The sequence below is a fragment of the Heterocephalus glaber genome, unplaced genomic scaffold, assembly GCF_053883595.1.
Source record: "Heterocephalus glaber isolate CG9 unplaced genomic scaffold, H.glaber_assembly_v1.0 deba00001481, whole genome shotgun sequence".
Taxonomy (NCBI): domain Eukaryota; kingdom Metazoa; phylum Chordata; class Mammalia; order Rodentia; family Bathyergidae; genus Heterocephalus; species Heterocephalus glaber.
The window spans coordinates 29,124,436-29,142,700 of record NW_028258317.1 but is presented as its reverse complement, the minus strand read 5'-3'; the positions used below and the strand labels follow the sequence as shown (position 1 = coordinate 29,142,700).

The following is an 18,265-nucleotide window of genomic DNA, read 5'->3' as shown; positions in this document are numbered from 1 at the left end:
ATACTCAACCACCTGAACTCTCTGAACTGGCAACAAAAGAGGATCTCAGAAAAATGAAATCAGAAATAATTACTCAGATAACAGCAAAGATTTTGCTCATGGTGCAAGACATGATTAATAAATCTAGAGAGGACACAGATTAAAAAAATAGAGGATCTGAGGAACGTGATGGAATCCCAACATAGGAAACAAATGGAATCCATAAAACAGATACAAACAGATCTCCAAGAGATTAAAAACTCCATCAAAAGTCTGAACAGCAGAATGAACCAATGGGAGGATAGAATTTCACATATAGAAGATAAGATTGCAATTAGTGAGGAGGAAAAGAAAAATTACTTTAAAATTGTAAGGGAACATGAGAAATCAATCCAGCAGCTGCTAGACGATGCAAAGAAGAATAACATAAGACTGATGGGAGTCAATGAAGAAAGAGGAGAGAGTGCAGATGACATAAAAAAACTCTTCACAGAAGTAATGGCAGAAAACTTCCCAAGGAGGCGGAAAAGAACTTGACATACAGATAAGTAAGGCATATAGGACTCCAGCTAGCCTTAATAAAAAAAAAATCTACACATAGACATATAATAGTTAGGATTCCAGAAATCCAACAGAAGAATAAAATTCTACAAGCAGTGAGAGAAAAGAAACAAATCACATACAAAGGAAAGCCCATCAGAATCACAGCAGACTTCTCAACGCAAACCCTCAAGGCAAGAAGAGCTTGGAGTGATGTATTTCAAGCCCTACAGGAAAACAGCCTCCAACCCAGATTGATGTACCCTGCAAAACTATCTTTCAAAATTGGTGGAGAAATAAGATACTTTCATGATAAAGAGCACCTCAGGAACTTCATGAATACCAAACCAGCACTCCAAAAAATTTTAGACAATACCCTAGGAAAAGACAATGAGGATCACCACCCCAGGAAACCCAGCAGAATGAATCCATTGGGCATGACAAATTAATCGCAAAGGGGGAGAATCCAACAAAAAGAAAAAGTCATGACAAGGCTTTTAAAACTTTTAACTTCATCTCCCTAATGAGTGTATAATTCAATCTTATTATTGTACTGATTAGTATTTTTCTGATTCTAGAGTTGCACACCATTCCTTGTGCTATTCTGGCTATTTATCATCTTCTTATGTCTACATTTTAATTAGGTTGTCTATTAATGAGCTGTAAGAATTCTTTATATATTCTCCTCATAGGTTATATGCATTGTAAATATGGTCTGTTTAAGAACTACTTTTCATTTTAATGATGTCATTTAAAGTTCTAAATTTTGATGGAATCTCATTTATCAATTTTTTTCTTTTATACATCATGCTTTTTGTATCCTAGGTAGTTCTTGCCTACCCTGAATTCATAAATATTTCCCCTTATAATTTCTTCTTAAAGTTTTCTACTTTTAGGCTTTCTTATTTAGGTTCATAGATCCCTTCAAGTTATTTTCATGTATGGAAAAAAAGGATTGAGGTTAATTTTTTATATACAGATACCAGGTGTTCTAGTGCCGTTTGCTGAAGACACTATCTCTTCCTCAGCTCTTGAATCGAGTTTATATTCTATAAAATGCTAATGTTAAATAATCTTTCAAAACTCAGTGTACCATATATGTGTGGATCTATTTCTAGATTCTCTATTTTATTCAAATGATCTATATGTCTTTCCTTATACCAACACTGCCTTGATTACTGTAGCCTTAGAAGAAGTCTTAAAATTGGGTGCTAAACGTCTTCCAACACTGTTTTTGTTTTTGTTTTTGGCTTTTCTTGGTCCTTTGTACTCCTACATAACTTTTAAATTTCAATATCCAGTTCTTCATTTATAGCAAGTATACACAGACTCGAATTTTTATATATACCTTGTGTTTTCTAATCCTGCTAAATTCAAGTACAAGTTCTAGGGGCTCCTAGAGATTTCTTAGTATTTTCTCTGTAGATGATCATTTCATCTACATATAAAGATTTTGCTTCTGCCATGCCAATCCTATCCTAGTTTTGTCATTTTACTGCCAGACTATTTTGGTTTAGACCTATGTTTCAAAGTCTAATGGACAGATGAAGAGTAGGCATATATGCCCTTGTTCCCCACTTTAGGGAGAAAGCATTGTATCATCTCCATTCATAGAAGGAGTTTTTGTTGGAAGTATGGAGTACATGTCTTTGATCTGTTGAGAAGGTTCTGTTCTACTTCTAATCTCCTGATAGCTTTTATCATGAACAGCTGTGGAATTTAGTCCAATACTCTTTCTCCAACTAGTGACAGGATCATATGGCTTTCTCCTTTCCTCTGTTAAAATGATTACTTTTGGGGGTGGATCTTCCAGTGCTGAACCAACACTGCCATCCCTACAATAAAACCACTTTCTACATCCTGCCAGATCTGACTTCTAAGAGTTTGTTTTGTTAAACAAATTTCTATCTATGTTCATACTTTTTTCTTCTATTATCTTTATCCAGTTTTAGGATTAGCACAATGTTGAGTTCCTAAAAGGAGGGGAGAAATGTTCCTTCTTTTTTCTGCTTTAAATGTTTGATATAATTTATCAGTTAAAATGTTTATGAGCCTACTGTTGTCATATAGGTAGGTTTTCAAGCTAGGAATATACTTTCTTTAATAGGTGCTATTCAAATTTTATATTTCCTCCAGAGTTAGTTTCATTAATTTGTCTTCTATGTTACTTCTTAGAAGTTGTCAAATTTATTTCAAAAAAGATTTTTGTAATATGCTTTCTATATCCTTTTAAGTTCTGTAAAATCTGTGGTAATGTCTCCTAGATCTTAATATTGTAATTTTAAAAATGTATAACTGATATTGTGTAACAGGAAGAAAAGGTCTAAAAGAGCAGGGGAATTGGGAGGGGTAGGGGAAGGGAAAAAAGGGAAAGGAAAAAATATGAGAAGAGGAAAAAAATGGAAACAAGGTCTTTGCAAATAGGAAAGGCAGAGGGGGTGAAGGGAGGGCAAGGGAAGGGGAAAAAAAAAGAACCAAGAGACTCATGTAATGATACAAGATCCCAATGATAAATGTAACTGTATTTTATACCTAAAGTGTACCAATAAAGTTAGTGGGGAAAAAAAATTGCAACAGAAAAATATTTTTCATAGAGTAAGGATTTAGTTTCTTAGACCTTTCAGTAAAATAAGACATATTGGATATCATAAGAATGTTGCAATAGAGAAAAACCTATGTAATATTTTAATTGTGGAGGGCACATTAAAGAACAAAGATGGATTTTTTAAGTAATGAGTTTGTGCCAGGTAAAAACTAATGTAAAAATAGTATGCATAAAAAACATTTTGTAGTTATTCAAATGATAAGAAGTACTTCAAATTTTTTATTTTCATGTAGCACACAGTAGTATTACATATATGGTGTGCACCAAATGTACAGTTCCTATCATAGGTATTAATTAAAGTTATCAGTAACTGGACACAGTGGTACATGGTTATAATTCCAGCAACTCAGGAGACTGTGGATGGAGAATCACACATTCAAGGTTAGCTTGAACAACATAGTGAGACCTTGTTTCAAAATAAATATAAATAAAAAGTCTGGAGGTGTTGCTTAGTGGTAGAGTACTTACCTAATAGGTGCAAGGCTCTGAGTTCAGTCCCTGGTACTGAGAAAAGAAAAAAAAAGTTATCAGTAAATATACATAAAAAGAACTTTCCATTATGTGATACACCATCAAATTGATAGATTCATTACAATCATTTAACAGTGGTTAAAATACCATCATTAAAAAGAAAAGTACTTACAATACAGACAATTATGTAAATTATAGTTAATCACATTTGGAGTCAAATGAACTAAAGGAGCAAAAAAACATAAAACTCAATAATATATTTTTAATTATAAATTAAACCTTGTTATATTGGTTGTGTAGGAAAATAAATCTGTGACACTAAATAAACATTATCTCAAATGTTATGATTTAGCATTTTCATTTCTATTTAGTTTTCTAAATTAGTTTCTAAATTTTACTTAGTTTCTAAATTTTTTTATTTGAAGTTTAATCAGAAAATTTGTGTTCAGTGTTGTGTAATATAGTAATAATTTAAAATAAATGCTTAAAGTTTCTTGGATTTTTCCCCTAAAATGGGGACATGTATGATTATAGTTTTATATACACTAGGGTACATGAAAAATGGTGAGAAATAAATTTTATTCCTAAAATAAATTTTAGGAATAATTACAATATTCATATATGATTGCTTGGAAATGTGTGTAAGTTTACTAATTTATTCTAGCAAATACCATAATACTTGTTTCACAAACACTGCTGTTCATGAACAATTCAGTTCACAAATAGAAGCATTCAGTAAAATTTTGCTTTTATTCAAAAATCTTATCAGGTAACTAACACAACAGTAGCCATCTTCCTCACAGGCACACAAACATGACCATCTTCCCCAGAATCGTGGAACAAATTATGTTCCTGAACCGAAGTACCACTGTATATCCTTCATTGGCCATAGGCCACTTATTGCACACCAGTCCACAACTTTCCATATGAAGGATATGAAGACAACAGCAACAGTTCTGCCCAGGAGGATCATGGAAGTGCCACAGTCCTAGTGATTACCATGTGGAGTGTGGCTAGTGTTGCTCCAGGATGTTATCCTCAGATGGCTTTTGAAATCTCAAATTAATTGAAACTCAAGAGTACATTTTATCATTTCCCTATAATGCAAAGAAAACTTTTACTTGTCAGTCATTATTTCCCTTACAGTATGAAAAATATAATAGGTGGATAGCCCATAAGAGATTGTGGGCAAGTTGAAATATTTATCAAGTCCAAATACTTTCTCCAACCTTGGACCACATGAGGAAGTACACAGGAGCCAAATATGGAAAATTTTACTTGAATAAATGTACATTTGTCTCAAAAAGTGATTGAAAAGAATATGATAGTATTCAACTTACCACATTTATATTAGAATAATATTTCTGAATATATTTGTTAAAGTATTCAGATAAAACTTTATTGCCTTGAAATAGGAAGAAAAGGGGCAAAGGGGAAGGGGAAGTGGGAGGAGTGGGGGAAAGGAAAGAAGAGAATGGAATTAATATGAGAAAATGGAAAAAACGAAACAAAGTCTTTGTAAATAGGGAGGGATGGAGGGATTGAAGGGAGGAAAGAAGAATGGGGAAAAAATAATAAGAAGAGAGATTATGTAAAGGTACAAATTTCCAATGATGAATGTCATTATATTGTATACCCAAAATGTACCAATAAAATTAAATTTAAAAAAATTCATTGCCTTTCTATTTATTAAATAATGTATGCTTTAATGTACTTACAAGTAAGTAAGAAAGAAGGGACAAGGTACAAGGATAAGGAAAACATGTATAGAGAAAAGGGAAGGAAGAAGAGGCAAGGAGGGAGAGGGAAGCAAAAGAAAAAAACCAGCCTATTGGGAAGGGAAGTCCTTAAATCAAGATCATCATGTTTTAAAACTGCAATAATGTAAAGCCTCATTTTCATCTCTGGTGTGGCAGAGGATAAATAAACATAGTGATTGCTTCTTTCAAGTTATCAGTTGAGCCATTTTCTTAGAGCTTATAGGTAGTCAAATTTATCTGGTTTTTTCATTTATTACTTGCTCTTAACATCGCTGTATTCATTTCACTAGTGAGAAAAATGAACATGAGCAGTAGTCTGACTCAGGAAGGATGAGAGGTTTGAGAGGTAATGCACCTAAAGCACCTCCATGGGATGAGTGCTAACTTTGTGTTTATTTTTCCCATTAATCGAGTGCCCATTGTGAACAGCACACCATCCTGGTGACTGAGCTCAGCTACTAGAAAATTGGCAGTCAATGCTGCTATTCTCCAGGGACAAGACACACTGCTTTGGAACCAACAGTGTGATGAAACATTTTATAGGGTAGCTTCAGTTGAACTAATTACCACCCACATCCATCTGTGCCATTTGGTTCCTTGCCAAATCTTATGTGTTATTGTGTAGATATGGGCATATTTTTTCATAGATTTGCTCTAAAATTATTGTTCTCATAGGCTTTTCTGAAAACTAACTGCATCCAAATCTTCTTTGGAACTTTTAAACAATATAAACTCATAAGTTCTGTCTCCAGTGAACATAGATCTTGGGTCTTCAAATATGACACCAAAGTACCATTTGTGTGCACATTGCTCATCCTCAGACACAAAAATTGCAGCATAATTGGAAAGTATTCTAATTTATGTGCTGAAGGACACTCAAAATACATATTTAAACATTATTTAAATGGAAAGGAAATGATTCTTGTTGTTTGTTTTTTGTTTTTTGTAGGGGCCGGGATTTAGCTCAGTGGTTTTGTCGCCTGCTGCACAAGTGCAAGGACCCAAGTTCGATCCGATCCCCCGTACCAAAAACAGGAAATGATTCTTTATCACTCTGTTATTCACAGGGCACTGCCATGCTCAGGCCTGAAGAGCCATTTAATGAAATCTCTGCAGAGTTGAAATCTAGCACCTCCTTGGCAAATTATTTAACATCTCTGTGTCTCTGACTTCTCACATGTAAGAGAGATGTTATAGATCTTATCTCATTAATTGTGAAAATTAAATATAAAAGTAAAATACTTGAAATACATAGTATACACCAAATAAAAGTTGATTATCATTGCTAATATGAGGTATTGTGAAGTTAATTCCAGTCTATAACATAAGGGATCTCTATCTTACTTCTGTACTCAGTATTTCACTAAATTAGAAGTTTTCTTTTGCAGCTATCTTTGAAAGTATCTTTCAAAAATGAAGTTAACAGGTATACTAATATTTTGGTTGCTCAAGAATAAATCTTCCCACTGCTATCAATATTCTTTTTAATTTGGTATGCCCTAGTGCAATATGAGAAAAAAAGAATTGCTAAGCAAATCTTGAGTATTTATTACAGGCAATTTCAAAAAGTCCAAAGAAAAATACAGGAGACATATATCTATAGGGGTGAAGAGAGAAGGAAAAACCAGAGAAAATGGAAAATTTTCATCAATAATTTACCTCTCAGAATGAATTCCATTTTCTCTGTGTAGATTAGTATTAAAAATAAGAAATAGGCACTAAATAAATATAGCTGTTTGTTAAAAAGTATAATAAAATTCTACTCATCCTGCTCGATTCCAAAAATTCAGAGAAATTCTCAGAATGTAGAAAATTTATAAGTTGGTTTCTGCCTAAGTTCACAAACATGAATGAAAAATCTGAGGGTTTTTTTCTTCTGTGAGATTATACTGTATGTGAATGTTCCTTCACTTCAGGCCCATAAATTATTAATGTGTGCTATGGTTGTTAGGGCAATGTATGGAAACTTACCCAGAATCCAAAATCTCAAATGAAAGTAAATGGTTAAAAATCAAAGGAAAAGGAGACAGTTATATTGGTTTGGTAAGAATTGAAACACATCTAGTACTCCATCAGCATTGATTTTTAGATATCAGAATGACATACAGACTGATGAATAATTCAGATTTCATTTATTAGTCCACTGACCCTACACATGGCTTCATAAAAATGAAAATGTTATTCTCCTGCTTCATTCTCCATAGAATGGGAAATGCATATGTAGCTGGGTAGAATTTTTTGATGTACTTTGCTCCAGCACATTGCATACACATATATTTGCATGTCATACATTTAGAAGAAATGTTGAGATAAAAAATTTCAATAACATAAAGGAGACCATTTTGCCCCCTACTGGCTGCTGACTTAGGTCTGTAAAAAACAATGCTGATTATCCTGTAAAAGCTGGTTACCTGGCAACTGGAAACTCCAATGCAATTCTATGTTCTTCATCTGGGATTGACATTAAGAGAATCGCCACCAATACATCCGTAGGACTACATCTTAAACCAATGAATTTTCTCCTATGGCTTCCCATCTCTGTTCTAAGAATTTAAAACCATCACAATAAATTTTCTAGTTTAGGAATTAGAGTAGTTTTTGATGCTATTAATTAAGACAAATATTCCAGGAAAAGAAACATCCTTCCTGAGGGTAAGAAAGATTGAACCACATCATTTTTTTGAACAGGCTAGATTTAAGACATTTGGGGGGCTACTAATGTGCAATCTATTAGGAAGCTGAAATTTTTTGCTGTGAAGGAGGGATACCATTTGTCTAGATTGCTCTCACCATTCATTTGAAGGTCAATTACCTCTAGTAATATAAAGTAATCTTTGTTTTTTAGTAATAGGAATCACTTCAACCCAAGGATAACTCTACTTGTCCAAGGTTCAATAAATGTTCTCCAGTCAATTATACTACATAGTATTAAATTTTTGGCTTTGACCCTGTGACAATATTATATACCAAAGACATTCATGATATGGTGTTGCTTTATAAGACTTTTGAAATTAAGCATGTGAAAAATGTGTAGAGAACTCTTGATATATGAGATCTTTTACTTCCATTATAGATGTGAAATGGACAAGAGTGGCATTAGCCAAAGAACTATATATGATGCTCCTTTTAGAAAGTATGTAATTCTGGTCACCACCAACCTTCAGTGGATCAGGGCCTATTGCCTAGATAGAGAGCTTCCTATACTTTTGGAGCCCTTTGAGCTATTCATGGGGGGCTAGCCTAATGAATTCATAATACCAAGCTAGAGAACTGTGGCTTATAAGTAACTGCACTCTCAGAATTTATTGAGACAGAGGATCCATTAATGTTTCTTGAAGGTCATATATGGTCTAAAAGCCTATCAGAGAGAAATCTGGTGGTGGAGTTATTATATATGGTACTACTCATGGGGAACCTAAAGGGTAAAACAGATGTCAAAAGAGGGATACCAGAGGATAAGGAAGGACTACAAAATAAACTGAAGATGATTTTATTATCCTCAAAAGAGTACTCCAAATGAGAATCACACAAAATAAGAATGTGCCTGTGGGATAAGCCTAATCTAAAAAGTCCCACACTGGAGGGCCACAACTCTATCTGCTCTCTTTAGCTAATTCTTTTCCCATATTTCATCCCAAAGAAGTCAGAAATCATGATTTATGAGGTAAGGAATGACAGGTGAAAGTGAAGCAAAGGAAACAGCTGGCATCTTTCTCCACGAGCAGGTTTCCCCACTTATAATAGACTTAAGTGATGGGAAAATTAGAATGACTAAACCTTGCATTATATTTGGAGTTTATAACATGGAAGCAAATTTTTTTTAGGGAATTAAGACTTTGTTCTTCAACTTAAAGTTACTGCACATCTTTGTAATTCCTAAGAGTGAACAGAGAAATCTTGATGTTGGCCAAATTATCATTCAAGATCAAGAGCAAAATTAGCCCCAGTGAGTAAATAAAGAGAAAGGCTATTGATACCCAGATGAGTTGCTCTATGACAGTATCCTATAGGCCATGCAAATACTCGAGTTACTATGACACACTCCTGACATGGTCAGAAGTCATAGGACCTGTAAGTGATGCAACTGAAAGCCTATCTTCTTCTCTAACTTTACAGATTTACCTAGCTTTTGCCCACACACATCAAATGATACAAGATGAGTATTTTGGGGTGTGCCTTTCCATTTCTATCAATAGAGATTTAAACAATAAAAAATTCAATAGTTAATTTTAGTATACTTCCCTGAATCTTCTATTATGTTGCCCTAATTCCTAATTCTTTGTCTAGTTACACAGAATAAATTAAGTGCCTCTTTCATATGACAGCTCGGGGAGTTCATGAAAAGAGCCATTATTGTATAGAGATTTTTTTTCCTCATCCTGTTATTCTCTACCACAAACAACTCCAGTTTCTCTCCTCCTCAGTTCCTTTAACCACTTCCTTAAAATACTATCTGCATGCTAGGGAGCATTCTACCTCTTCCTAAGAGGTATGAACAATAGCTGTTCTGAAATTATGAATTACAGTGAACATTTTTATAAGATACTGATGCATTTTCCAAATATAAATGTTTTGACTATTGGTGAATTTGTGGAGTTATTATTAATATTTTTAATTTAATCCTGAGAGTTAACTGCTACTTCTTTTTTCCCAAGCTTCTGTGTGGAGCGATTTCCTGGAGCTGTGATGGCAAACCTTTTAGAGCTTTCAGTAATAAACAGCGGCTGCAGCACATGTGCCATAGGTTCACCACCACTGTAATGCCACTGGCCTCTTGCCCATTTCTTAATTATGCATCCCCAGAGGATGTGAGTTGCCAAGTTCATGAGTGAAAGTCATTGCTCCAGTTTCTGTAATAATAACAGATTAATAGATCCCAACCAGTGGGGAATAAATCTCTCTTCTTTCTGCCCAATACCAAGAAGAAACAATGATCTAGATAAATCAATATTTTCTGAGTACCCTGTTTCAAGAAGTAGACCAATAAGCAGGGTAGAAAAAAGAGAATAAAAATAGCATTTTCACAGTAATTTTCTAACCATGTTCCCCAAACAATTCTATTGTAATGAACTGTGATGTTTTTATCACTGTTGTCAATTCGGTAGTAAAGAAATAATGAGTGTAATTCATGCCTCAAACTCCAATTTGGTTTGGGACCTGGTGGCGGGGCAGGGGGCAATTAATGTATTTGGAGAGCACATAAACACTTAGAATTCATTAATCTTAGTTCCACAGGACTTAGGTTTAGAGTAGGCAACAGCTAAATATGGCTAGTATTTGTATACTGAGGTTATTTATAGTGTGGTGGGTGATTAGGAAATTCAAGGTGCTAAGACGTTACTGTATGGTCTCTAGCAACTGACCTTGAAATATAAATGTGCACCTTTTATCTAAGCAGCCAAGCTGAGGGAAGAATTTAATTATAGAGAAAATATTTTTTGTCTTTTTAAGTATTGGAGAAAACGGCTTTTTATTCCATGTTTGTTCTCAATGAGAATGTAAATCAGCATGATCTACAAACAAGGGGATCAAAACCTCAAGAACAGTTGAGTGTCTAGCTTCCAATTGGTGATGTCAGACCTACCGAACATTCCATACACTGTTCCGAATTCCCTCCTGCTAAGATAAAACAGAAAAAAAGCTGGTTTTAAAACAATTTTAAAGAAAATCTAATTTTATACTTTAAAGATTTTTGAACTATAATTTGTAAGGACTTAAACATGCAACTTACTGTTTTTCTCTGGAAAATTTGTTTTGTGGTTCTGTTTTTTGTTTTGTTTTGTTTTGTTTTGTTTTGTTTTGTTTTTTGCAATACTGGGAATTGAACTCAGGACCTTGCACTTACCAGGCAGGTGCAGTGCCACTGAGCCACATCCCCGGCCCTTCTTTGGAAAATGTATACTAAGGCTGAATTTATATAAAACTTTCAGCCACTCTTAATTGTTAGCCCTAATTAAATCACTGATATAATCTGATGGCATTATAAGCATAACAAAACCTATGTTAAACTACACTGGACTACATGCCTGGGACTTTTGTAATAATTGAAGGAGTAAATTTCATCCCTAAGTATAGTGAAGTTTTGATAAGATTTAATTCTAACCCATTTTTGAGATTTCTGGAGGCAAATTTATACCACAACCAGTAGTCTAAGGAAGACAAAGAGAGAGGATTAGTAGTATAACCTCATTCTTATGATGAGACACATGCTCCAAACAGAGCACAATAAACAAAAGTTGGGGAAATGTGTGCTCAGCAGACACATGGCAAAAGAAATAATAAAGGTAGACTTCCTTGAGTCATTTGGAACACTGTGGGAAATGGAGCCAATGTGCGACCCAAGTGCCCTTGCGGTGTGTTTTCATACCATTTCAGTAGCGTTTTAATATTTCTTATCTGAATAAGCCCAAAATAATAATGTCAGCACAGAGGGATAGGTGGCAGTGAAGTCATTAAGTTTTCTAAGAGGTACTTAATGCTATAGTGTTGCTGATTGTATCACTTGGGCTAAAGTGTTGTGATTGATCTAATCAGTTGTCCTTCCTAGTATAATGAAAATGAGATAGCCTCAGAGCAATTAGAGACTCAAAACCTAAAGACCAGATATATGTGGAAGATACTTCCAGAAGCAATCATTCCATAAGGGATCTAAATACATCAACAAAGATACTTACAATAAGCAACTTCAAAGTATCAACCCAGGAACTAAACCAAGGACAATGCCAAAAACAAAACTGAGAAGACATTTCAATAAAGCACAAACTCAGACTTCCACCCTACAAAAGAAAAATTGGGGGGAAACCAGGTGGAAAAATACAACAATCAACCACCTGGACACCCTGAACTGATACCACAGGAAGTAACAAAACAGATGAATGAGCCTCTAGAAAAATTCAAAGCAGAAATAATCTCCCAGATAACTACAGAGATGGTGAGCAGAGTGAAAGGCATGATTAGAAACTCTAGAACAAAGATTAAAAAAAATAGATGAGCTCAGAAACACGCTGGAAGCCATGAATGCCCAGCATGAGAAAGACAGGGAAACCATGATCGCCCAACATAAACAGTAAATGGAATCCATGAAACAGACTAAAACAGATATTCAGGAGATTAAAAACTCCACTGAAAGCATGCAGAGCAGATTAAGAGAAACTGAAGATAGAATATCAGATATAGAAAATAGAATCATGGTTAAGGACCATGAAAACAGAGATTTCTTAAAAATAGTAAGGGACCATGAGAAATCAATCCAGCAGCTGCTTGATGATGCAAAGAAGAATAACATAAGACTGATAGGAGTCCACAAAATAACAGGAGAAAGTACAATTGACATAAAAAAACTGTTCACAGAAGTAATAGTAGAAAACTTCCCAGACAGAGGTGGAAAATTGGACAATCCTAAATATATATGCACCAAATACGAATGCCCTCAACTATATAAAACAAATATTAATGGACATGAAAAACCAAATAAACAGTAACACAATTGTAGTGGGGGACCTCAATACCCCACTATCACAAATAGATAGATCATCTAAACAAAAAATTAACAATGAGATTCTAGAAATAAACCAAACTGTTGAACAAATGGGCTTAATAGATGTTTACAGACTGTTCCACCCTACAAAATCAGAGTACACATTCTTTGCAGCTGCACACGGGACATTCTCCAAAATAGACCACATGCTAGCTAATAGGACATGTCTAAGTAAATGTAAAAGAATTGAAGTTACCCCTGAATATTATCAGACCATAGCGCAATAAAATTGGAGATCAATAACATAAGAAACTGGAAAACTCCCGCAAACACATAGAAATTGAGTAACACCTGCCTGAACAACCAATGGGTCACAAAGGAAATTAAAGAGGAAATTAGACAGTTTCTACAAGTAAATGATAATGCCAGTACAACATATAGGAATCTATGGGACACAATGAAAGCAGTTCTACGTGGGAAATTCATAGCAGTGAATGCCCATATTAGGAAAACAGAGAGAACTAAGATAAATAACCTAATGCAGAACCTCAGGCACCAAGAAAAAGAAGAGGATAACAAACCCAAAGCTCATAAAAGAGAATAAATTATAGGGATCAAAGCAGAAATCAATGCAATGGAGACTAAGAGAATGATACAAAAAATTAATGAATCAAAGAGTTGGTTTTTTGAAAGAAAAAATAAAATCGATAAGCTGTTAGCCAACTTTATCAAAAAAAGGAAAGAAAAGGCTCTAATCCATGAAATTAAGAATGAAAAAGGTGAAGTCACAACAGACACAGCAGAAATCCAGAGGCTCATTAATACCTACTTTGAGAACCTATACTCTAATAAAATGGAAAACACAGAAGAAATGGACAGATTCCTAGAAACGTATGAATTGTCAAAGTTAAATGAAGATACAGAAATTCTAAACACCCCAATTACAATGAATAAAATTGAAAATGTAATAAAAAAATTTACCAACAAAGAAAAACCCAGGTCCTGATGGCTTCACTGCTGAATTCTAAAAGACATTTAATCAACTATCACCATTACTCTTTAAACTCATCAAGGAAGCTGAAAGGGAACCAATACTTCCAAATTCATTCCTGGAAGCAAGTGTTACTTTGATTCCAAAACCAGGGAAAGACCCAACCCAAAAAGAGAACTACAGGCCAATCTCCCTAATGAACATAGATGCAAAAATCTTCAACAAGATACTGGCAAACAGAATACAGAGGGTCATCAAGAAGATCATACACCCTGACCAAGTCAGATTTATCCCAGGGATGCAAGGATGGTTCAACATTCATAAATCAATAAATGTAATACACTATATTAACAGAGCCAAGGACAAAAACCATATGATCATCTCAATAGATGCAGAAGAGGCATTTGACAAAATTCATCACCCATTCATGATAAAAATCCTACAGAAAATTGGAAAAGAAGGTCTTTATCTCAACCTGATTAAGGCTATCAATGAAAAACCAACAGCCAACATCATCCTAAATGGTCAAAAACTTAAAACTTTCACATTAAAATCAGGAACAAGACAAGGATGCCCACTATCACCACTCCTGTTTGATATAGTTCTGGAAACATTAGCCACAGCAATTAGACAAGAGAAAGAAATAAAAGAAGTAAAGATAGGAAAGGAAGAAGTTAAACTGTCATTATTTGAAGATGATATGATACTTTACATAGAAGACCCAAAAAACTCTGCCAAAAGACTTCTGGACTTAATTGACAGATTCAGTAGAGCAGCTGGATACAAGGTCAACACTCAAAAAACAATAGCCTTCTTATACACAAATAGCAGACTCACTGAGAGAGAAATTAGAGAAACAATTCCTTTTACAATACCATCCAAAACAATGAAATGTCTAGGAATCAATCTAACAAAGGAAGCAAAAGACCTCTACACTGAAAATTACAGCACTCTAAAAAAGGAGCTCGAGTAGGATATAAGAAAATAGAAAGACATCCCTTGTTCCTGGGTAGGAAGAACCAATATAGTGAAAATGACCATACTTCCAAAACTACTATATAGATTTAATGCAATGCTGATTGAAATTCCAACGATATACTTCACAGAACTAGAGAAAACAATCCAAAAATTCATTTGGAACCAGAACAGACCTAGAATGGCAAAAGCAATTCTAGGCAACAGAGACATGTCTGGGGGTATCACAATCCCCAAATTGAAACTATACTACAAAGCTACTGTGATTAAAAATGGCATGGTACTGGCAAAGAAACAGACTGGAGGACCAGTGGAACTGATTAGAAGATGCAGAAAGTACTCCAGACACACTCAGCCACCTCATCTTCAACAAAGGAGCCAAACACCCTCACTGGAGGAAAGATAGCCTCTTTAATAAAGGTTTTGGAAAAACTGGATTTCAACCTGCCAAAGATTAAAACTAGACCCATATCTATCACCATGCACTAAACTAAGATTGAAGTGGATTAAAGATTTAAATATTAAGACAGAAACACTAAATTTGCTGGAAGATAAGTCAGGTAGAACTCTTGAAGACATTGGCATAGGAAAAGACTTTATGAACAAAAACCTCAGTAGCACGGAAACTAGCGCAATGACTCAACAACTGGGATCTCATCTTATTAAAAAGCTTCTGCACTGCAAGAGAAACCACCAACAGAGCTAAGAGACAACCTACACTCTGGGAAAAAAATTTTAGGAGCTGTACCTTAGACAAAGGACTACTATCTAGAATATATAAAGAAATGAAAAAAATCAGACCCCCCAAATTCAAAGTCCCAATTCAAAAATGGGCATCTGAAATGAACAGATATTTCTCAGACAAAGAAGTAAAAGCAGCAAATAAATATACAAAAAAAAATGTTCAACATCACTGGTCATTTGAGAAATACAGATGAAAACAACACTGAGATTCCACCTCACCCTAGAAAGAATGGCTGCTCTCAAGAAATCAACCAATAACAAATGCTGGCAGGAGTGTGGGGAGAAAGGAGACCTTCTCCATTTTTGGTGGGAGTGCAGACTGGTGCAACCACTGTGGAAGTCAGTATGGAGATACCGCAAAGAACTAAGACTAGAGGTCCCATTTGACCCAGCTAGTCCCCTGCTGGGGATCTTTCCAAAAGAATTAAAAGAATCATGCCACAGCGATATATGTGCACCCATGTTTATAGCAGCACAATTTGTAACAGCTAAAGCTTGGAAACACCCCAAGTGCCCATCAACTGGAAACTGGATAAAGAAGATTTTTTTTTATAAAATGGAGTACTACTCCTCCATAAAGAATGAGAAACTAGAGGCATTTATAGCTAAATGGATATATATTGAGGCCATACTTATAAGTGAAATAAATAGGGCACACGTGTAAATACCGAATAGTTTGTCTAGTGTGAGAAACTGAAAGTGTAAATAGGGATTAAAAGGATTAATAACGAATAATTGATACTTTGAAATAGGAAGAAAAGGTACAAAGGGGTAGGGGTGGTGGGAGGTAAAGGGGAAAGGAAAGGAGGGAAAGGAAAAATTGTGAGAAAAGAAAAAAAATGGAAACAAAGTCTATGTAAATAGGGAAGGGTAGAGGGGGTGAAGGTCACACAGGTAATGGGGAAAAAAATAAGAACTGAGATACATCATGCACAAGTACAAGCACCCAATGATAAATGTAAATGTATTGTTTATCTAAAGTGTACCAATAAAAGAATTTAAGGAAAAAAATAAGTTTCTATACTAATAGCAGTATACAACAAATGCATTTGAGACAATGAATATGGTAAAGGGAGACATCTCTGAAGGATAAAGAGATATAGAAGACTAGGACCATAAAATAATCCTAAATTTGTGTGTATAAAATAACAAAACTTTCAATTATATATATAGGTAATATTAAAAGAACTCAAAAGTGAAATATATGAATTGATAAACGGGATACTTTAATGCACTTCTCTTGATAGTTGATAGAATGAGTAGTCAAAAACATCAGTAAAACAATACAAAAACTAAATAACACAATTAACAAATCCAACCTATAAAACTTGGATCCAATAACAAGAAACACATATATGTTTTTGTCAAATGTCCATAAAATAATTTGTGAAATCAATCCTATTATGTATGATAAAGCAAATCTCAGTAAATTTCAAAGGACTGAAATCATTCATGACCTATTCTCTAATCATTGTTGAAGAAAGGTGGAAAACAATAACAAAAAGTAAATCAAAATATCCCAAACAATTCACTGACTCAGGCCAAAATAAGACAAAACCAAAAATGGAAATTAGAAAGTATTTTGAGCTGAAAATATGAACATAACAAAACTTGTAAAACGTACCTAAAAAATAAATTGATGAGTTTCTAAATGCATATATTCAAAAAAAGAAAACATGGAAAATCAATTAAGCTACCATGTCGAGAAGGTTAGAAAAAAATTGTCTAAACAAATCCAAATTATGAACAATAAATGTAATAATAAAGAATATCAAAATTAATGATATAGAAAACAAAAAAGCAAAATCAACAAAGGCAAAAGTTGTGTTTTTGAAATAAATGAGAAAGGGCCGGCGATGTAGCTTAATGGTTTTGCTGCCCACTGCTCAAGCGCAAGGACCCGAGTTTGATCCCCGGTATCAAAAAAAATAAAATGAAATGAAATAAATGAGAAAGTTATTAAGCTAATCAAGGAGAAAAAAGAGAAAAAAAATGCCTGTCTAAATCATGAATGTAAAAGTTGACCTCACTATGAAAACTATAAAAAATATTGTTAATAAATATTGTTAAGCATATCTATGTCCATAAATTTGACAGTACAGATGAAATAAATCCACTAATAAATTAATAAAAAAGAAAGCAAAAAATTCGAGTAATCCTATCCTGAGGAAGGTAAATTTATTCATAAAAATATTTTCACAAAGAAGAGAAATCCTAGTCCAGATGCCTTAGATATGGCTTATGTATGTGGACTAATCTCCTTTAGAATTATAGATATTAAAAATAAAATATTAGAAATTAGAATTTAATGACATAAAAAAATACAAGACATTGTGGTCAATTATGATTTATTCCAGAAATGCAAAAATGTTTTAACACTACAAAAAACTCAATATAATTCACCACATTAACAGAAAAAAAGCAAAAAGAATGATTAAATTAACATATAGAAAGAACAGCTGATGAAATTTCACAGCTGTTTGTGATTAAAAACTTTTATTAAATTAGGAACAGAAGAAAATATCCTGAATTTGACAAAGAGAACCTAAAAATAACATATAGCAACATTGCATTTAATAATAAACTATCGAACACTTTCCAGAAGCAAAAAGAAAAATGTCCCTATAATAATTCTTATTCAGTATTGAACTTGACATTCTAACCAGAGCAGTAATAAAAAAATTAGAAATAATGAAAAAAGCTGTCATTCCTCACAAATTACA

The 18,265-nt window shown here is 34.0% G+C and overlaps 1 long non-coding RNA gene across 1 annotated transcript in view; it reads right to left on the bottom strand.

Moving 5' to 3' along the window:
- Nucleotides 1–18,265, bottom strand: part of LOC147825877 (uncharacterized) — a 510,141-nt gene that overhangs the window by 273,425 nt on the left and 218,451 nt on the right. The window contains exon 5 of the long non-coding RNA XR_015440050.1: nt 3,593–3,628. This is a non-coding gene — a long non-coding RNA (uncharacterized LOC147825877). The remainder of the gene's footprint in view (nt 1–3,592; nt 3,629–18,265) is intronic.